Source organism: Elephas maximus, chromosome 18 (genome assembly GCF_024166365.1).
Source record: "Elephas maximus indicus isolate mEleMax1 chromosome 18, mEleMax1 primary haplotype, whole genome shotgun sequence".
Taxonomy (NCBI): Eukaryota; Metazoa; Chordata; class Mammalia; order Proboscidea; family Elephantidae; genus Elephas; species Elephas maximus.
Window position 1 is genome coordinate 84,536,301 of NC_064836.1, and position 23,305 is coordinate 84,559,605.

The window sequence follows — 23,305 nt, forward strand, 5'->3', positions numbered from 1 at the left end:
TTCCCACATACAATTGGCCAAAGCAAGTCACATAGACAATCCAAAGTCTAGGGTCAGGGAAGTGCATTTACCTATGATAGGGCCATGACAAAGATGTGAATATAAGGAGTGGTGGAGAATCGAATCCATTCATTCAGTCTACTACACTTGGTATCCTGAAACTGCCTCCTAATTTGGCTTTTATGACTCCCTACCATTTTGGATCTCTTTATAGGTATCCCCTTGCCCTTCTAATTATTTAACTGTGAGTTTTCACCAATGTCCCCTTTCTTGTCCTGTGTTCTGCTTTCCATCAATAAGATCCTTATCTCCAATTATTACCTCAATATTGACATACCTCTCAGATCTCTACTCTAAGTTACATTTTTTAAACAATTTTAGTTTTCTTCCCCTACTGATATTTTAGTTTGTATAACTCACTGGCACCCTAAACTCAAAAATTCTGAAATTAATTTATCATCTTTCACCTAAAGCATCTTTTCCTCTTTCTTTGAAACCCTTGTCATTGGTACTGTTATATTTTGGAGTTGTTATTGGCTCTTCTCTATCCTTTGTAGTCTGTATTATGTCCACACTAGGCTGTGACAATTTTTTTTTTTTTTATATAAAATGACTCTTCTTATCTTCCTAGGATGGCCTCTGTTTTTCTTACCTCCACCACCACCACTACCGGTCAAGTTCTATCAATCCTTCAAGGCTCAACACTTGATCCAACTTTGCAAGTAGGCATGTAAAGCTTACTTCTCTGATATCTCTAGACTTCATTGGTTTTATTTGCTTTAAGCTTCTAAAATATTCCTAATCTGTGCTACAGAAATGATCAATTAATGATTGAGTGATCTCTGTCATATTTTTTTTGAATTTGTATAAATCTACTCTCCCCATTCAACTCAATGGCAGTGGACTTTTTTTTTTTTTTTTTTTTTTTTTGATGGATACTTTCCCCAAATAGATTGTAGCCCAAAGAGGCAATGTGTTACAGTGAGGGAGGATAGGGCTTGGAGCAGACAAACTTGATTTGAGTCACATTCTGCTTCCATGTGCCTTGAGTAAATTACTTCAGCTCATTAAACATCAGTTTCCTCATTTATAAAAATGGTTTATCATCTATACTGAAGAGTTTTGGGCAGGAATAAAGGAGATCATGTGTGGAAAGAACTAGGATACAATAGTATTTTGGTTTCCTCTCCATTTCCCTTTTTTTTTTTTTTTTCTTTTTCTCCCATGACTTCTTGTCGCTGTTTAATATTTTTATGTTCTATTTATATGTTTAGGTTCCCTCTCCTTAATTCTAAAGGAAATTCCTTAAGGAAAGGAATTGAGGTCTTTTATATCTCTTAGTTATCTGAATATCTGGAAGGCCTAAATCATGTGGCCTTAAAGTCTGTTTCACGAGATGAAAAGCCTTTTCTTCCAAGGTTTCTAGGAGAGAAGTCCTGCCTGTATTAGTTGTCTTAGTCATTTAGTGCTGCTATAACATAATTCAATCGATGACATTGCACCCTTTGGCCCCCAAAAAATCACATCCTTGCAACATGCAAAACATATTCATCCCATCATATCATAGCAAAAGTCTTAACTCCAAGTCCAAAAATTCCTTTTCATCTGTGAAATCTAGAATACAAGTTATCTGCTTCTAAAGTACAATGGTAGAATAGGCAGGCACAAGCTAGACATTTCCATTACAAATGCGAAAAATTGGAGAGAAAGAAGGCACGACAGGCACCAAGCAAGTCAGCAGAACACATTACATTAGCCCTCAAGGCTTTGAAAATAATCCTCTGTTCTCTGAGACAATTTATACAATGGCCCTGCCCTCCAGACTCTAGGTATTGGCCATACTTCACAGATTCTGAGTGGTGGCCCCTCGGCCCTGGGCTTCAGCTCCACCTTCCAGGCCCACTGGGACAGCAACTCTGCTCACTTTGCTTTAGGAACACCATTCTTCTAGTCCATCTAAGTGGTGACTCCATCCATAGAAACCAGAAGCCATGGTTCCACCCTTTGAAACCCTGAGGCAGTTCGGCATCTTGTGTTCTTTTTCTCTTCAGCTTCTGCTTCCTGGTTTCTTGGCCTCTCAGCTCCTGCTGGTGCAAGTGTTCCAAAGCTCTGTAGCTCCACCAATAAGTACCTGGAAGCACCCGGCTCCACCAGGAAGGCCTCTACACGCAGGCACTCACCTGTCTTGCCCCACAGTTCAGCTCCGGCACTGTCTGGCACTGCCCTCTCAGTTCTGCTGCTGCTGGTTCTCTGCCGCTGTTACTTCTCTGTCATTCACAGTTTCAAAACTGCTTCTGCATTTTAGGTGTCTATTAGAGCAGCACCCCACTCTTGGTACCAAATTCTATCTTAGTCATCTAGTGCTGCTATAACAGAAATACCAAAGTGGATGGCTTTAACAGAGAGAAGTTTATTCTCTCACATTCCAGCAGGTTAGAAGTCCGAATTCAGGGTGTAAGCTCCTGGGGGAGGCTTTCTTTCTCTGTCAGCTCTGGAGGAAGGTTCTTGTCATCAGTCTTTCTGTAGTCTGGGAGCATCTCAGTGCAGGAACCTCAGGTCCAAAGAACACACTCTGCCCTGGCACTGTTTTCTTGGTGGTATGAGGTCACTATCTCTGCTTGCCTCCCTTTCCTTTTATCTCTTGTAAGACAAAAGGTGGTGTAGGCCACACCCCAGGGAAACTACTTTTACATTGGATCAGGGATGTGACCTGGTAAGGTTGTTACAATCCCACCCTAATCCTCTCTAACATAAAATTACAATCACAAAATGGAGGACAACCACATAGTACTAGAAATCATGGCCTAACCAAGTTGATACACACATTTTTAGTGGACGTAATTCAATCCATGATGTACAAAAACCAAAAACCTAAACCCATTGCTGTCTAGTCCGAACTTATTTCTGACTCATAGTGACCCTACAGGACAGAGTAGAACTGCCCCATAGAGTTTCCAAGGAGCATCTGGTGGATTCAAAATGCAGACCTTTTGGTTAGCAGCCATAGCTCTTAATCACTACACCACTAGGGTTTCTGAACTGCCCCATAGCCTTTCCAAAGCTGTAATCTTTGTGGAAGCAGACTGTCACATCTTTCTCCTGTAGACTGGCTTGTGGTTTGAACTACTCACTTTTTGGTTAGCAGCTAAGTGCTTTAGCCTCTGTGCTACCAGGGCTCCTTCTTGTATTAGTAAAACCAGTAAATTAGGAAATAACTGTAGTTTGTATTACATGTTTCCAGTTATTCCGTGTGCGTGTGTGTCTGTGTGTGTGTCTGTGCATGCACAAATGTGTGTGTGACTTGTGGAATGGCTGAGGATACATGCAATTCAATCGGCTCAGTGGGGGTAAAGCTGTGAATTGCATTTACTCTCTTTTTTTTAGCTTCCTAGCCCGTTACACTCTGAACCCCAGCCTAGGAATCCAGTATCATCTCATTTGAGTTTTTTTTTTTTTTTAACCTTAACAGAAACTCAGTGTCCATTAAACAATAACTCCCTATTCTGCCTTACCCCATCCTCTGGTAACCACTAGCCTGTCTCTATGCACTTGCCTTATTATTGTGTGCCATTGAGTTGATTCAGACTCATAGTGACCCTGCGTGATGGAGTAGAACAGCCTTATAAGGTTTTCTAGGCTGTAAATTTTATGAAAGGAGCCCTAGCATAGCGGTTAAGCACTTGGCTGCTGATAGGGAGGTCAGTGGTTCGAACCCACCAGCTTCTCCATGGAAGAAAGACGTGCTGGTTTGCTTCTGCAAAATAACAGCCTTGGAAAGGCTATGGGGCAGTTCTACCCTGTCCTATAGGGTTGCTATGAGTCAGAATGGATTGAGGACAGTGGGTAGTCTTTACGGAAGCAAATCACCGCATCTCTCTCCCTCAGAGTTGCTGGGTGTGTTTGAACCACCAACTCTTCAGATAGCAGCCAAGTACTTACCCATTGTGCCACCAGGGCCCCTAATGCATTTCTCTGTTTTTGATATTACATATAAGTGGGATAATAAGATATTTGTCCTTTTGTTTCTGATTTATTTTACTCAGCATGTTTTCAAGCTTCAACTGTTTGATACAGTTATCCTTTTTGTGGCACTTTTTCTACCCAGTTCAGGAATCTGTTTACCTTCCTCCAATAAAACTTTTTCTCAGATAACATGTAATACTCTGTGTGGTCATTTCTAGCTCAGTGTGAATTTTAGCCTGGGTACTTCTTCCTTCAGCCTTCTCCCCAGTTATTTATTTAGCTGTTGATTAATACCTTTTCTTGACTTGCAGAGATTTTATGATTCTGGGTCACATCATCCATGGGTAACTTGGGCCCAAAAGATGCCCAACAATTTCATCCATTCAGCCCATTGAGGTGGACCCATTTTCCACTCTTACTATCAATAATTTATGAAAATATTCCTTTCCACATGACTTGGATGAAAGCTTCTTGTCTGGTTTGTGGCTTTGTAGTTCATACAAAGCTGGGAAAAATACAAAGATTTCAAAGTGCTATTAGCAGGATAGAACACACAGAACACTGGAAGGCAAAATCCAAGAGATAAACGCCTATATTTAGCACCAAATAAGCCTGACCTTATAATATTATATAGAAAAGAAAACTTACACAATGGGAGTTTCTGCCTTATAGCGGAAGCATGAGTCCCATTTTACTCAGCACTAGGTGGGGGCCACATCTGGAGCACTGCATTAATTCTGCCTGACACATTCCAGAAAGCTCACTGATAAACAGAGCAGTTAGAGGAGGGCAGCTAGGTAATAGAGGGATCTAGAAACCCTTCACGATAAGAGGTACAGGACAGAGAGAGGTTCTAGCTGCCCTCAAGCATCAGAGGTCGCCTAGCTGGAAAAAGAGTGATCTTGCTTCATACTGTTCCAGAGGACAGAATCAGCACTCCCTGACAGTAGAAGGCCTGTCTTATAGGATACCGAGTTCCTTGTCTCTGAACTTTCAAGTTAGAGCTCAATGACCACCTGAAAATAATAGTGTTCATTGTCAGGCATTGTTCTAAGCATTTTACATATATTATTATTTTTCTAATCCTCACAACAACCTTATCAGTCAGGTTTTATAATTATTCCCGTTTTAAAGATGAGAAGACTGAGGATCAGAGAGTTCATTGCCCAAGGTCACTCAGATGATTAGGTATACCGCTGGAATCTGAATTCAGGAAGTCCAGTACCATTCTGTCTCTAAAGAATGTTCTAAATGGAATTATCACGTGGGCTGTGCATTAGTATAGATGGACTGTGAGCTTCCTTTCGTCTCTAATCTTTTATATAGATAAACCAAAAAACCAAACCCATTGCCATCAAATCAATTCCAACTCCCAGAGACCCTAGAGGACAGAGTAGAACTGTTCTGTAGGGTTTCCAAGGCTGTAATCTTTACAGAAGCAGATGGCCATGTCTTTCTCCTGCAGAGCCACTAGATGGGTTTGAACTGCTGACCTTTCGGTTAACAGTCTAGTGCTTAACCACTGATCCACCAGAACTCCTTTTTTTACAGAGAGCCCTTGTTATAGAAATAACAGTTAGAAGTCCATCTGTGCTCAGTCCCTGCTCTGGATAACTTTTCCGGGCTTATTTGAACCCTGTCCATTTTAAGCACTACTTGAATGTAGAGCACAAATAACATAAAAAATTAGGGTGTACGAATGATTTCCTCATTCTTGCGGATGGTTTCACATTAAAAAGGTTCATAATATGCTTCTCCTCCCTCTTGAATCGTATAACATGCTCATTTCAAATTTCGGACTTATTACAGTTGCTCTGAATGACTCAGGTGGGAGGAAAAACAAAACAAGCGATACTAATATTTGGTGTGTACTTTCTGGGTCCCAGGAAATGTGTTTAGAAATTTTACATGATCTCACTTAATGCTTGCAATGAGCTAACAAGCTAGATATTATTCCCATTTTATAGATAAGTAAATGAAAACTCAGAGAAACTACCTACCTAATACTGCTGGTAAATTGCAGAGGCTGTAGCTGAACCCAGAAGCATCTGGCACCAAATATTGTGCTTTTCTAGCTCGACGATATTGTTTCTCAATCACAAACACCAGGGAATCTCCTGCAGGCTTGACCAAGGTCAAGAGCACCATGGGGAGTCACACCACAGGGAGTGAGTCTATTTGTTACCTTGTAAGCCCTTTCCTACACAAACGTGCTTACATCCTCTCTCCCATCTAGAGCTTCCAGGCAATTTGGGGAAGGAGGAGTGTCCTATAAGCGTGGCCATTCAGAGGAAAGAATTCATACCTAAGGTTTGGGTGTTTGATGAAGGTTTTTGTTATTATTGTTACTATTTATTTTACTACTGACCACATACAGCCAACTTTTATGGAACTCTCTCTACAGAATGCTAGGTGTTCTACATGTCATACCATATCTCATTCTTACAACAGGCCATGACATAAATATTAATAACCTTATTTTACAGATGGGAAAACTAAAGCTCAGTGAGGGAAAATAGATTTCTCAAAGTCAGAAACTATGGAGTGATGAAAACAGAATTTGAACTCAGGTCGGGCTGACTCTAAAGTCCATGCTATTTTCATTATACAACAATTTTATTTAAAATACCTGTGTTCAGTAACCTCCAAGAAGATAAAATACTTAGGAATAAATCTTACCAAAGATGTAAAAGACCTATACAAAGAAAACTACAAAGTACTATTACAAGAAACTAAAAAGGACCTACTTAAGTGGAAAAACATACCTTGCTCATGGATAGGAAGACTTAACCTTATAAAAATGTCTATTCTACCAAAAGCCATCTATACATTCAATGCACTTCTGATCCAAATTCCAATGTCATTTTTTAATGTGATTGAGAAACAAATCACCAATTTCATATGGAAGGGAAAGAAGCCTCGGATAAGTAAAGCATTACTGAAAAAGAAGAAGAAACTGGGAGGCCTCAATCTACCTGATTTTAGAACCTATTATACAGCCACGGTAGTCAAAACAACCTGGGACTGGTACAACAACAGGCACATAGACCAATGGAACAGAATTGAGAACCCAGATATAAATCCATCCATATATGAGCAGCTGATATTTGACAAAGGCCCAGTGTCAGTTAATTGGGGAAAAGATAGTCTTTTTAACAGATGATGCTGGCATAACTGGATATCCATTTGCAAAAAATGGAACAGGACCCATACCTCATGCCATGCACAAAAACTAACTCCAAGTGGATCAAAGACCTAAACATAAAGACTAAAATGATAAAGATCATGGAAGAAAAAATAGGGACAACTTTAGGAGCCCTAATACAAGGCATAAACAGAATACAAAACATTACCAAAAATGACGAAGAGAAACCAGATAACTGGGAGCTCCTAAAAATCAAACACCTATGCTCATCTAAAGACTTCACCAAAAGAGTAAAAAGACCACTTACAGACTGGGAAAGAATTTTCAGCTATGACATCTCCAACCAGCGCCTGATCTCTAAAATCTATATGATTCTGTCAAAACTCAACCACAAAAAGACAAACAACCCAATCAAGAAGTGGGCAAAGGATATGAACACACACTTCACTAAAGAAGATATTCAGGCAGCTAACAGATACATGAGAAAATGCTCTCGATCATTAGCCATTAGAGAAATGCAAATTAAAACTACCATGAGATTCCATCTCACTCCAACAAGGCTGGCATTAATCCAAAAAACACAAAATAATAAATGTTGGAGAGGCTGCGGAGAGATTGGAACTCTTAGACACTGCTGGTGGGAATGTAAAATGGTACAACCACTTTGGAAATCTATCTGGCGTTATCTTAAACAGTTAGAAATAGAACTACCATACAACCCAGAAATCCCACTCCTCGGAATATACCCTAGAGAAATAAGAGCCTTCACACAAACAGATATATGCACACCCGTGTTTATTGCAGCTCTGTTTACAATAGCAAAAAGCTGGAAGCAACCAAGGTGTCCATCAACGGATGAATGGGTAAATAAATTGTGGTATATTCACACAATGGAATACTACGCATCGATAAAGAACAGTGACGAATCTGTGAAACATTTCATAACATGGAGGAACCTGGAAGGCATTATGCTGAGCGAAATTAGAGACAAAAGGACAAATATTGTATAAGACCACTATTATAAGATCTTGAGAAATAGTATAAACTGAGAAGAACACATACTTTCGTGGTTACAAGGGAGGGAGGGTGGGAGAGGGTTTTTTACTGATTAGTGAGTAGATAAGAACTACTTTAGGTGAAGGGAAGGACAATACTCAATACACGGAAGGTCAGCTCAACTGGACTGGAGCAAAAGCAAAGAAGTTTCCGGGATAAACTGAATGCTTCAAAGGTCAACGGAGCAAGGGTGGGGGTTTGGGGACTATGGTTTAAGGGGACTTCTAACTCAATTGGCAAAATAATTCTATTATGAAAACATTCTGCATCCCACTTTGAAATGTGGTGTCTGGGTTCTTAAATTCTAACAAGCGGCCATCTAAGATGCATCAATTGGTCTCAACTCACCTGGATCAAAGGAGAATGAAGAACACCAAGGTCACAGGATAACTATGAGCCCAAGAGACAGAAATGGCCACATGAACCAGAGACTTACATCATCCTGAGACCAGAAGAACTAGATGGTACCCAGCCACAACCAATGACTGCCCTGACAGGGAGCACAACAGAGAACCCCTGAGGGAGCAGGAGATCAGTGGGATGCAGACCCCAAATTCTCACAAAAAGACCATACTTAATGGTCTGACTGAAACTTGAGGAATCCTGGCAGTCATGGTCCCCAAACCTTCTGTCGGCACAGGAGAGGAACCATTCCCGAAGACAACTCATCAGACCTGGAAGGGACTGGACGGTGGGTAGGAGAGAGATGCTGATGAAGAGTGAGCTACTTGTATCAGGTGGACACTTGAGACTGTGTTAGCATCTCCTGTCTGGAGGGGGGATGGGAGAGTAGAGAGGGTTGGAAGCTGGCAAAATTGTCACAAAAGGAGAGACTGGAAGGGCTGACTCATTAGGGGGAGAGCAAGTGGGAGTATGGAGTAAGGTGTATATAAACTTATACGTGACAGACTGACTTGATTTGTAAATGTTCACTTGAAGCTCAATAAAAATTAAAAGATAAATAAATAAAATACCTGTGTTCAAGACCAGTTCCAAAATACCATAGGTGGGCAGGTAGCCTTTCTTTATCTGAGGTTCAACCCAAAGACTTCCCCCATTAATCAAAGTGTCTACCCCCCACTAATATATCATACTTGAAAGTCATATCTTTGATTAAAGTTTGGATTAGGCCAAGTTGTTTATCAGCCTGACTACCACGGAAACACAGAAGAATGATTCAAACTCTGAATCAAATCTCCAATGTAAGCTCATGCAGGCAGGGACATTTGTCTGATTTGTTGTCTCCTGTATTCCTTGAATCCCTGTGTGGCACAAACAGTAGCACTTGGATGCTAACTGAAAGGTTGAAGGTTTGAGTCTCTAAAGATTTGACTGGGACTAAAGGAACCATTTCCAAACTCACTCAGGTGGCTTTTCAGTTCCTTATCATGGGAGCCTCTCCAGAGGGCAACTCGCAATATAGTTTCTCCTAGAGAAAACAATCAGAGAGAGGGAGAGAGAATACACACAGAGAGAAATAGAGGGCGAGTGCAAGTACCTAAGATGGAAGATGTTGGTTTTAATAACCTCGTCTTGGAAATGGCATACCATCACTTCCGTATTATGCTATTGGTCACATTGAGCAACCCTGGTAATATGTGGGAGAAGGTTATACGAGGTTGAAAGATGAGGAGACAGGAATCATTGGAGGATGTCTTTGAGGCTGACTACCACTTTCGCTTGAGGGATCTCCAGTCCTATGGCCCTAGAGATAAAATGCAGGTTGCAAAAGAGGCTTAGAATATCATCAGGCCATTACCTAATTAAACCAAATAGCTGCCTCTGTGAAAAGTAGAAAACAGATGAGCAAGCTGTGGGGTGGGCACTGAAAAATGGGGTATTTATTCCCATTCTTTTCCCTGTGGTGTTTTGGAGGGGGGTTGATGGGAAAGGATATCTTTGTGGGAGAAAATCTTAAGACAGTATGATGATAAAGGTACCTGGAGGCAGGGTCCATTCCTAAGCGGAGGGGATGAGGTGGGAGTAGGGAGTGGAGATCCAATGCATCCACTGTCTTTGCAAACATTAGCTGCTGAGACCTCAGTGCTCTGCATCCACAGTGTCTGTGCAGAAATGGAAAAAAAGCAGGTGCTGTGCTTCACTGTTGGTAAATTAAATGTCGACTCCAAGGCAGCTGCTGGAGTATGTGCACTATATACTATCCTCCAATTTGTTTCTCCTTTTTCTTAAATCACACATTTTAATTAACCTTCAAGCCCTGGCTGGTGCTTTGAAAGAACTTAATTGGCCTGCAGGGGTTGGAACACCCAAGAACAAGAAAAATGCTGTATCTCAGTTGTTTCCACTCTGAGGACTTGTAAATTTGAAATATTGTTTTATTTCATTCTTTGAAGCCCAGAGCTACATGTGGATTCATATTTGGAACTGGCAGAAACATCCTTAAATTCTTAAGTGAAGTTTGCAAAAAAGCATTTAAGCAGTAGTTACATGTGAGTATTTAATACTTGAATCTTACATGAATATGACTTTGGGTTTGCAGTAAGAATTGAATCCTTCCTCTTTTTTTTTTTTTTTTGGCTTTTCTTATTGAAAATGGGAAATATTTTGACCTAAAGTAAATATGCAAAACTTCAGTCAGGTGGGAAGCCTTATTTTGAGATCAAGACCCCTTAAGACTTCTAGATATTTTCAGTTTTGTTAAACATAATGATAAGAATCACAGTCAACATACATATCCCATTTTCCACATGAAATGCACCTCACAGGTATTTAATAAGAACCAACGGTGTAGAGACAGACATCAGAACTACCAAGATGTAAGTAAGTTCTCTGTATATTGCTGGATGCCTTCAAGTTGATTTTTTGACTCATAGCAACCCTGTGTGACAGATTAGAACTGCCCCATAGGGTTTTCTAGGCTGTACTCCTTACAGGAACAGATTGTCAGATCTTTCTCTGGTGGAGCAAATGAGTGAGTTTGAGTCAACAACTTCCCACTTAACAGCCAAGTGCTTCATCATTGCATCACCAGGGCTCCTAGTCCTCTGAAGATATGCTAATTCTCATGATAAAGCCATAACAGAGGATGAGCTTACTAAAGGAATGAGACAGGGAGAGAACAGCAGAGGGCCAGGAACTGGTTGTGCAAAATTCTATAGGAAAGAAGTTAGCAAAGGAGACTGTGAGGTAGAGGGATGTCCATGAAACAGCAGTGACAAGAAAATCATTGAAGGCATTTCAAAAAGAAAGTGGTCAATAATGTCAAAAGTTATAGAGACATCAAGGAAAAAAAAAGGATGGCTATAACAACACCGGATATAACAAAACTGGGTGGTAGGGTTGCAGGTTTTCTGTGTATCACTTTAATTTTGTATCAAAAGTTTACCAAGGTCTTTTTACATAGTGTATCAATTGTGTATCTATTGCTAGATAAGGAAGCAACTCAGAAAATTAGTGGCTTAAAAACAGTAACCATGTATTTACTTATGATTTTCAAGGTTGGCAATTTGGACTAGACTCGGCTAGGAAATTCTTCTGCTCCACAAATGTTGGCTGGGCTGACACATTTGCACTCAATGGTGGATCAGCTTGGGGCTGGTTGGTCCTGTTGTTGTGTGCTGTCAAATAGATTCCAACTCATAGCAACCCTATAGGACAGAGTAGAACTGCCCATAGGTGCCTAGGCTGTAATCTTCACACAAGCAGATCACCAGGTCTTTTCTCCCAAGGAGCGGCTGGTGGCTTCCCACTTGCAACCTTTTAGTTAGGAGCTGAGCACTTAACCATTGCACCACCAGGGCTCCTTAGCTGACCCTAGAGGACCTTATTTCACATCTGGTGGTTGGCGTTGGCTCTTGGCTGGGCCTTTTGCTCCACAAGACCTCTCCTCCTCCAGTACAGTAAATCAGGCTTCTTTAAATGATGGCAACATTTTCCAAGAAGATGAAAGCAGGAGATGTAAAGAGTCATCAGACAGCCTTTGAAGTTACGCACTATCACTTTACCACATTCTATTGTTCAAAACAAGACTCAAGGGCCACTCAGATTCAAATGGTAGCAAATAGACTGTATCTCTTGATAGGAGGAGTAAAGTCGCATTGCAAAGAGGTGTGGTTACTATGAGATGTGATTCACTGGGTACTGTTATTGTAACATTCTATCATATACATCAGGGTGGATAATCAGAAACTTTTAAAGGAAGCAGAGACTTCTGACTCTGTACTATTTCATGTACATTATTAACATTTGGTCACATGCCAGAATATATCCTACAATGATATGTTGCTTCTATTCATTTAGGAAAAAAATTAATATGAAAGTAAGTGCATAACAGGAGGTGGGGCCAAGATGGTAGAATAGCCAGATGCTTCAAGCAATCCCTCTTACAATAAAGACCCCAAAAAACAAGTGAAAGGATTATATTTATGACAAGCTAGGAGCCCTGAACATCAAAGGCAAAGTCAGAAAATGGACTGAGTGGCAGGGGGAGGGAGAGACGGTTCAGAAGCACAGAGAAGTTGGTGGACATGAAGTGCTGGGATCCCTCAGGCACCATTCCCAGGAGCTGCTGCAGTGGGCTGGTAGTAGAGTTCAGCTACGCTTTCCACAGAGAGAAGCAGCCAGCTGCACAGCCTACCCACTCCTCCAGAACCAGAGAAGAACAGTGGTCTCGGGAAAAGCTAAGTGCTTGCACATAGTTTACCACACCCCAGCCCCCAAGCCAGTTTCAGAAGCTTTTGATTTCCCTGGGCCAGAGATAGGCCATGTTGAGTGCCTAGAGTCATTCTCCTGGCCTTGGAGGAGGAATAAATTCACAATAGAGGGAAAAGATAATTTGCCAGCTCCGCTAACTTGAGGAGCTCCAGACAGAAGCAGCTCCTGTCCAGGTATAAACAGTCCATGGACTTTGAATACCTTTCCCCCCACATGGACCTGTGTGGGCCTATTTTATGAGAATAGGCCCTTGTTGGGAGACTGCAACTGATTCAGAAATGCAGTGGAGAGGTGGGTGTTTGATGATTGACACCACTTTGCCTACCCACATCATAGGTCTAAGGACTGGTGGCTCCACTCAGGTCACCCAGCCACTCGTGACAGGGGCCCAACAATAAATGGTACCTTCCAGTACTTACAACCAAAAGCATTGGGTACCCATGGTCAGTCTGCAGAACTCACCCACCTGTTTGCTCCAGTGAAGAAGGACACGCTTTCCTCAAAGTCACTTGTTCAGAGGATGACCCCCTGCTGCAATCAGATACCAGTACCTACACCAATCACCCCTGCCCCTCTGAGACTGTAGGACAGAGCCTGTACCACACACTTGATGACCAGCTACCTGGACACCTAAGCTGAATCCATACAACAAAAGTGAATGTACTCCTAGACTGATATACAGATAACAGCTCTAACCATCTGGTGACAGGATGTCAGAGTTTCAAAGGTGAAAATAATGAAGCTAGCTCACTCAAGCTACCCATCTGAGCATATCAAAATGAACAAAGCAAGAAGATAGGATACACTAAACTAACATAAAATAAACTAATACAATAACATATAGATGGCTCAGAGACAACAGTCAATATCAAATCACATGAAGAAACAGACCATAATCGCTTCAACAAGCTATCAAAACAAAGAATCAAGGGGTATTCTAGATGAAAGTGCCTTCCTGGAATTGCCAGATGCAGAATACAAAAGATTAATAAACAGACAAGACATCAGGAAGAAGATCAGACAATATGCAGAACAAGCTAAGGAACACAAATAAAACAGTTGAAGAAATTAAAAAGGTTATTCAAGAACATAATGAAAAATTTAATAAACTGCAAGAATCCAGAGAGACAGCAACCAGAAATTCAGAAGATTAACAATTAAATTACAGAATTAGACAACCCAATAGAAAGTTAGAGGAGCAAAATTGAGCAAGCGGAAGGCAGAAATGGTGAGATTGAAGATAAAGCACTTGGCACAGATATATTTGATGAAAAAACCAGATAAAAGAATTCCAAAAAAAAAGAAGAAACCTTAAGAATAATGTGGCACTCTATCAAAAGAAATGACCTATGAGTGATTGGAGTACCAGAACAGGGAGGGGTAACAGAAAATACAGAGAGAATTGTTGAAGATTTGTTGGCAAAAAACTTCCCTGATATAGTGAAAGATGAGAAGATATCTATCCAAGATGCTCATCGAACTCCACGTGAGGTAGATTTTAAAAGAAAGTCACTAAAACATGGTATAATCAAACTTGCCAAAACCAAAGATAAAGGGAGAATTTTAAGAGCAGGTATGGATAAACTAAAAGTCACCTACAAAGGAGAGTCAGTAAGAATAAGCTCAGACTACTCAGCAGAAACCATGCAGACAAGAAGGCAATGGGATAACTTATATAAAGCATTGAAGGAAAACAATTGCCAGCCAAGAATCATATATCCAGCAAAACTGTCTCTCAAATATGGAGGTGAAATTAGGACATTTCTGGATAAACAAAACTTTAGAGAATTTGTAAAAACTACAAGAAATACTAGAGGGAGTTCTTTGGTTAGAAAATCAATAATATCAGGTATCAACCAAAGACTAGAACAGTGGACAGAGCAATCAGATGTCAACCCAGACAGGGAAATCACAAAACTAAATCAAGGTTAAAAAAAAAAAAAAAACACTCAAAACAGGGAAACAGCAATATTATTATGTAAAAGAAGACAACATTAAACAATAAAGAGGGACTAAGAAATATAGTCATAGATCTTTCAAATGGAGAGGAAGAAAAGGCAATATGAAGAAATAAAAGTTAGATTTAAACTTAGAAAAATAGGGGTAAGTAGGAGACAAACTATCCTACTAATCAAAATAAAACACAAGAAAAAAATAGAGACTCAGCAGAAACAAAATCAACAACAACAAATAAGAGGAAAAGACAATATATAAAGATAAACTATTCAGCACAAAAAATTAAGTGGGAAAAATAAACTGTCAACAACACAAAAAAAGATCAAAATGACAGCACTAAACTCTGAAAGTAAATGGACTAAATACACCAATAAAGAGACTGAGAATGGCAGAATGGGTTAAAAAACATGATCTGTCTATATGCTGCCTACAAGAGACACACCTTAGAGACACAAACAAACTCAAACTCAAAGGATGAAAAAATATATATATATATATATCAAGCAAACAACAATCAAAAAAGAGCAGGAGTGGCAATATTAATTTCTAACAAAATAGACTTTAAAGTTAAATCCACCACAAAGGATAAGGCAGGACATTATATAATGATTAAAGGGACACTATACCAAGAGGACATAAACATATTAAATACTTATGCACCCATTGACAGAAAAAGCAGGGAAAAGAAATCAAACACTTGGAAACTGAACAATACCCTGCTCAAAAATGACATCAATACCCTGCTCAAGAAAGACATGAAGGGTGGAATAAAGAAATTCATAGAATCCAATGAGAATGAAAACACTTCCTATCAGAACCTTTGGGACACAGCAAAAGCAGCCCTCAGAGGTCAATTTATATCAATAAATGCACACATCCAAAAAGAAGAAAGGGCCAAAATCAAAGAATTATCCCTACAACTTGAATAGAGAGGAACAAAAGGAACCCTCAGGCACCAGAAGAAAGCAAATAATAAAAATTAGAGCAGAATTAAATGAAATAGAAAACAGAAAAGCAATTGAAAGAATTAACAAGACCAAAAGCTGGTTTTTGGAAGAAATTAACGAAATTGATAAACCATTGGCTAAACTTACAAAAGAAAAACAGGAGAGGAAGCAAATAACCTGAATAAGAAATGAGATGGGCAATATTAAACAGACCCAACTGAAATTAAAAGAATCATATCAGATTACTATGAAAAATTGTACTCTAACAAATTTGAAAACTTAGAAGAAATGGATGAATTCCTGGAAACACACTACCTACCTAAACTAACACAAACTGTGGTATAACAACTAAATAGACCCATAACAAAAGAAGAGATTGAAAACGTAGTCAAAAAACTCCCAGCAAAAAAAGCTCTGGCCCAGACGGCTTCACTGCAGAGTTCTATCAAACTTCCAGAGAAGAGTTAACACTACTACTAGTAAAGGTATGTCGAAGCATAGAAAAGGACAGAATACTCCCAAACTCATTTATGAAGCTAGCATATCCCTGATACTAAAACCAGGTAAAGACACCACAAAAAAAGAATATTACAAACCTATATCCTTCATGAACTTATATGCAAAAATCCTCAACAAAATTCTAGCCAATAGAATTCCACAACATATCAAAAAAATACTTCACCGTAACCAAGTGGGATTCACACAAGGTATGCAGGGATGGTTCAACATTAGAAAAACAATTAATGTAATCCATCATATAAATAAAACAAAAGATGAGAACCACATGATTTTATCAATTGGTGCAGAAAAGGCAGTTGACAAAGTTCAACACCCATTCATGAGAGAAAAACTCTCAGCAAAATAGGAATAGAAAGAAAATTCCTCAACATAATAAAGAGCATTTATACAAAGCTAAGAGCCAACATCATCCTAAATGGAGAGAGTCTGAAAGTATTCCCTTTGATATCAGGAATCAGGCAAGGATGCCCTTTATCACCACTCTTACTCAACATTGTGCTGGAGGTCCTAGCCAGTGCAATTAGCCTAGATAAAGAAATAAAGTTTATCCAGATTGGTAAGGAAGAAGTAAAAGTATCTGTATTTGCAGATGACATGACCTTATACACAGAAAACCCTAAAGAATCCTGAAGAAAAGTACTAAAACTAATAGAAGAGTTCAGCAGAGTATCAGAATACAAGACAAACATACAAAAATCAGTTGGATTCCTCTACGTCAACAAAAAGAACATCGAAGAGGAAATCACCAAATGAATACTATTTACAGTAGCCACCAAGAAGATAAAATACTTAGGAAAAAATCTTACCAGAGATGTAAAAGACCTATACAAAAAAAACTACAAGGTGCTACTGCAAGAAAACAAAAGAGACCTACATAAGTGAAAAAACATACCTTGCTCATGGATGGGAAGACAACACTGTAAAAATGTCTATTCTACCAAAAGCCATCTATAGATATAATGCAATTCTGATCCAAATTCCAATGACATTTTTTAAAGAAGTGGAGAAACAAATCACCAACTTCATATGGAAGGGAAAGGGGCCCCAGATAAGTACAGCATTACTGTAAAAGAAGAACAAAGTAGGAGTCCTCACTCTACCTGATTTTAGAACACATTGTACTACCACAGTAGTCAAAACAGCCTGGTACTGGTACAACAACAGATACATGGACCAATGGAACAGAATTGAGAATCCAGACATAAACCCATCCGCATATGAGAAGTTGATATTTGACAAAGGCCAAAGGTCAGTTAAATGGGGAAAAGACAGTCTTTTTAACAAATGGTGCTGGCATAACTGGATATTCATCTGCAAAAAAATGAAACAAGACACATACCTCACAACATGCACAAAAATGAACTCAAAGTGGATCAAAGACCTAAATATAAAATCTAAAATTATAAAGATCATGGAAGAAAAAAAAGGAACAATGCTAGGAGCCCTAATACATGGCATGAACAGTATACAAAAACATTACTGAAAATGCAGAAGAGAAACCAGATAACTGGGAGCTCCTAAAAATCAAACACCTATGCCCATCCAAACCCAGAAAACCAAGCAGCGTCTGATTTCTAAAATCTACATGATACTGCAAAAACTCAACTACAAAAAGACAAATAACCCAGTTTAAAAATTGTCAAAAGATATGAACAGGCACTTCATTAAAGAAGACATTCAGGCGGCAAACAGATACATGAGGAAATGCTCATGATCATTAGCCATTAGAGAAATGCAAATCAAAGCTACAATGAGATTTCATCTCACTCTAACAAGGCTGGCATTAATCCAAAAAACACAAAATAAGAAAGTTTGGAGAGGTTGTGGAGAAACTGGAACACTTATACACTGCTGGTGGGAATGTCAAATGGTACAACCACTTTGGAAATCAATTTGATGCTTCCTTTAAAAGCTGGAAATATAACTACCATACGATCCAGCAATCCCACTCCTTGGAATATATCCTAGAGAAATAAGAGACTTTACACGAACAGATTATGCACACCCATGTTCATTGCAACACTGTTTACAATAGCAAAAAGACGGAAACAACCAAGGTGCCCACCCATGGATGAATGGATAAATTATGGTATTCACACAGTGAAATACTGCGCATCGGTGAAGTACAATGATGAATCCTTGAGACATTTCATAACACAGAGGAATCTGGAAGGCATTATGCTGAGTGAAATTAGTCAGTTGCAAAAGGACAAATACTGTATAAGACCACTATTATAAGAACTCGAGAAATAGTTTAAACAGGGAAGAAAATATTCTTTGATGGTTACTAGAGGGGGGTGGGAGGGAGGGAGCGTATAGTGTTTTCACTAATTAGATAGTAGATAAGAACTATTTTAGGTGAAGGGAAAGACAACAGACACTACCGGAGAGGTCAGTACAACTGGACTAAACCAAAAGCAAAGAAGTTTTCTGAATAAACTGAATGCTTCAAAGGCCAGTGTAGCAGGGGCAGGGGTTTGGGGACCATGGTTTCAGAGGACATCTAAGTGAATTGGCATAATAAAATCTATTAAGATAACATTCTGCATCCCATTTTGGAGTGTGGTGTTTGGGGTCTTAAATGCTAGCAAGCGGCCATCTAAGATGCATCAATAGGTCTCAACCCACCTGGAGCAAAGGAGAATGGAGAACATCAAGCATACAAGGTAATTACGAGCCCAAGAGACAGAAAGGGCATCATAAACCAGAGTCTACATCAGCCTGAGACCAGAAGAACTGGATGGTGTCTGGCTACAACCAATGACTGCTCTAACAGGGAACACAGCAGAGAACCCCTGAGGAAACAGGAGCACAGTGGGATGCAGACCTCAAATTTTTGTAAAAAGACCAGACTTAATGGTCTGACCGAGACTAGAACGACCATGGTGGTCACGGTCTCCAGACCTTCTGTTATCCCAAAACAGGAACTATTCCCAAAGCGAACTCTTTAGACAGGGATTGGACTGGACAATGGGATAGGAAATGATACTGGCGAAGAGTGATCTTGGGCCAAGAAGACACATGAGACTATGTTGTCATCTTCTGTCTGGAGGTGAGATGGGAGGGTGAAGGGGGTCAGAGACTGGCAAGTGGACACGAAAAGAGAGAGTGGAGGGAAGGAGTGTGCTGTCTCATTAGGGGGAGAGCAATTAGGTGTATATAGCAAGGTGTATATAAATTTTCGTATGAGAGACTGACGATTTGTAAACTTTCACTTAAAGCACAATAAAAATAAAAAAAAAAGTGAATAACAGATTAGTAATCAAAGGAAACTCTGACCTTGGCTTCAACTCAGTTTTCTGCTTCTTGACCTAGAGCTACCACGTGCCTTCTTTGTTTCTAGAAGACAACTACTTTACCATCATTATTCTGGATTTTTCGTAACTGAAATTGGGTTAAAAGGAATCCTCTGAGTTTTATTCTATCAGCCAAGGACTTTGGCTTAAGGTTATAGGGGAGATCACCTACTTTACAGGATTGTGGGAATGAAACCATTGATCTACTATATCCTGTCAGTGGATATGAGATATTCTCCAACCTTGTTTCCCTTTATCTAACTTTCTTTTGTAATATTCTGAAGAATGAATGTTATGAAGTTATGTAAGTTTTGGTAGGCGTGGTTTTCACTTGACTCACATGCATTTACTTGTGAAATAATAGCCTGGAAAAGGAGTATCCAGACGTAACAGGCATCACATCTTCCTTAAATATTTACCTGAAAAGTCAGAGTTCAGTTCTTGAAGAATATGTAATCAAAAGCTGAATAACTTGAAGAAAGTACAACCACAGGGTTGCTAGAAAGAAATAAAAGATACAAGGGCAAAGAGAGAGGGGATCTAACACTATCATTAGCTCCAGCTACGATCTAGGCAATGTGGTAGGCATGTAAGCCCCATGATTGTCCTTGATTCCACAGCTGCCAAACAAGGCAGCTAGCTACTTTAACCCCAGTTTTATAGATGAAAAAATCATGGCTCATAGAGGTTAAGTGACCTGTCCAAAGTCTCACAGTAAGTAAGGGGCGGAACTTGCTTTTGACTTGAGTCTAAGTTTAGCATTCATGTTCTTTCCATTTCACCAGGGTAATAAATTCATCTGCACAGAAAGTAAGATCTCATTAAGAAAATCATATTCTTCACATGATGTAGGGCTCTTTTGTTTCTTAATTCATAGTTTAACCCTTGTGTTCTAAGAATTTTTTAATAGATGAAGGTTTAAAATACAAAAAGATGGCAAGACATTCTCAAATATACACAGTTTAGATTTTATCCTGACTCAGAGTCTTTCTTTTTCTCCCTTTTTACCAATTAGTGATCAGGGCAGAATAAACCTGCAAAACTCTGATCAGCCCATTTGGTTGATAGTTATCTGCTTTTGGGGGAAGAAGATAAAACAATTGCTAAAATAAATTTACATTTTTTTTTTCCAAGGGACTTCAGTTGCCTGTGTTATCCCCATCCACTATTATTCTGGAGGAGAAGTGGTCTATACATCCTGCCCACATTATTAAAAAAAAAAAAACTAAACCCAGTGCCGTCGAGTCGATTCCGACTCATAACGACCCTATAGTACCTTGCCCTAATTTTGAAAAGAATTCTCCTTAAAGGAAGACAGCACAAAAATCTGGAGAGTTCATTTCACATAAGTGCGTATGTCTTAGACATTTCTGTCCAAGGAAGAGAAAATGTCATCTTAGAAAAACTTTATTTGATTTTGCTTATTACTGTTAGCAGTTTGGGACTAGCAAGGAATTATCTTTATCACTTTTGTGCCTCTGTTTAATGATCATACAGACTTCCACTCAGGCTGAGGAAAACATCAGTCTTGGAACCTTAAGTGTCAAATGAAGAGATAAAGAACTCAGCCAAGCACCAAATGGAATAAGAAACTGACAGAGAACAGAGAGGAGAGATATGTGTGAAGGTCCCTACCAGCTAGCACAACACAGATTCATCATCTTGAATTCCTGTCGGAGACTGGCTGACAGGGAGCAGGAAAGCAGCTTCATGGAGCTCTCAGCAGGAGACAGAGCACCTGGTAACTAGCGATACACACTTTTCCACCCCCCATACTCTCCCTGCTGGTCAATGTCTGTGCTTCCTGGGTGGCAGTGGTGACTCGGCTGGCCCAGGAAGTACAGAGTCCGTACTGCTTGGATTCACCAACCAACATCAGAGACTGAGCACACTGTAACCAAAGATATATGCTTTCCCAACCCTCACCCTTCTTCCACCCTGCATCTTCTGCTTCCTGTTGGCTGCAGTCTCTTGGCCCAGAGGCAACTGCTTTGGCCTTGGGCCGCTAAGATTCACCTTGGCCACACTGGCCAGTTTCTTGAGAGCCAGTTGTCTGTTGCTGATGTTGCTTTTTTCCATTTCTTTTGATTTCTTCTGTGCCTTCCACCAACTCCCCCTTCTTTCTCTCAAACACCTGGCTCCGTTTGCCATCTTTCCTTTCTCTTGGAAGGCTATGAAGCACTGCTCGACCAGGGAACCACTCCCCTGGCCTGCAATAACATGCTGCTGGGATTCCTGGGACTTTTTTATTGTTGTTGTTTTGTTTATTTGTTTTTCTTTTTGTGGCTTGGGAGCCCCTTCTAGCCAGATTGCACTGCATGGCTTAGGAACCACTCCCCAATCTGCACACCTGCGTAGGTGGTATCCCTGTGGTCATTCTTTTTTTCTTTCTTTTTTCTTTTGTTTTCTCTTTTTTCCTTTCTGTCTTTCTTCATTTTTCAGGTCTTGTCTCTCTATACTTGCCTTCTTTTCCTATCTCCTGAATACCTGGTGCTGTATGACATCTATACCCCCTCTACCCAGTGCCCAGTGCCATTGAGTCGATTCCGACTCATAGCGACCCCCTCTAGCCAGGCTATATTGTGCAGCCTGGGAGCCACTTCCCCAGTTTTTGCAGCCACACCAGTGGGACCCCTGGTGACTTTTCTTTTCTTTCTTTTTTCTTCCTACTTTTTATCTAGTTATTATTTTCTCGTTTTCCCTTTTTGTATTTCTCATTTCTTGGTTTCTCTTCTCTCCACCCCAATAGCAAGCTCCCTTAGCACTCTTTTTTTTTTTGCTCCTGTTTCTCTCTCCTCTCTCTCCTTTTCCCCATGTCTATCTTTTTTTTTTGTCTTAGCTCACACATCACCACCTCCCCCTCTTCCTCCCTACCTGCACTGTGTGCTGAGCATCACACCACCAAGCAGCACAGGCATGCCCTACAAGAACCTACCCAGCACTGATTCCTGGCCTGCCCTGTTAGCCCTAGTATGTGCCACAAACAACCTATCCAGCCCCTCCCCTTCAGCTGGACCTGCCCTATCGCACCATAGCTCAATGACTGGCCCTGGCTATTGGACAAGGAGGAGAAAAATGTCTTGAACACATACGAGTAAACAATAAGGAATGTGCAGCCCACCTGCTCAGACATAACCAAATAAAACAAAAAGTGGGATGAAACGAACAGATCTACTATCAATAAATGAAAAAAAAATAACAATGTCCCGAAGACAGCAGACAATATCAAACATATAAAAAAAAAAAACAGGACAGTATGGTTCCAGTAAGCATCCAAAATAAAACATGAGATGACTTCCCAGTAGAAGAAAAGGCACTAGAACTGCCTGTTAGGAAATTCGAATCTCTAATATTCAGAGCTGTCCAAAAGTAGAAGCAAAAGACAGACAAAAATGAGGAAAAAATAGATAAATTCATGGTAAAGGCAGAAAAATTCATGGAAATACAGACAAAAAATGGAAGAATTCAGGAAAATAATACAGAAACAAAATGCCAAAATAAATTCACAACTAGAGATCATACAAAAACAGCAATTAGAAATCCAAAAGATAAACAACAAGATTTCAGAAATGGGCAGTGTCATAGCTGAGGAGCAGGTTTGAAATGATGGAAGGCAGGCAACACTGAAGACAAACTCTGGATATAGCTCTGATTGAGGAAAAATCGAAAAAAGAACAAAGAAAAATGAAGAAAACCTGAGGATTATGTGGGATACAATCCAAAGCAAAAATTTGTAAGTGATCAGAGTT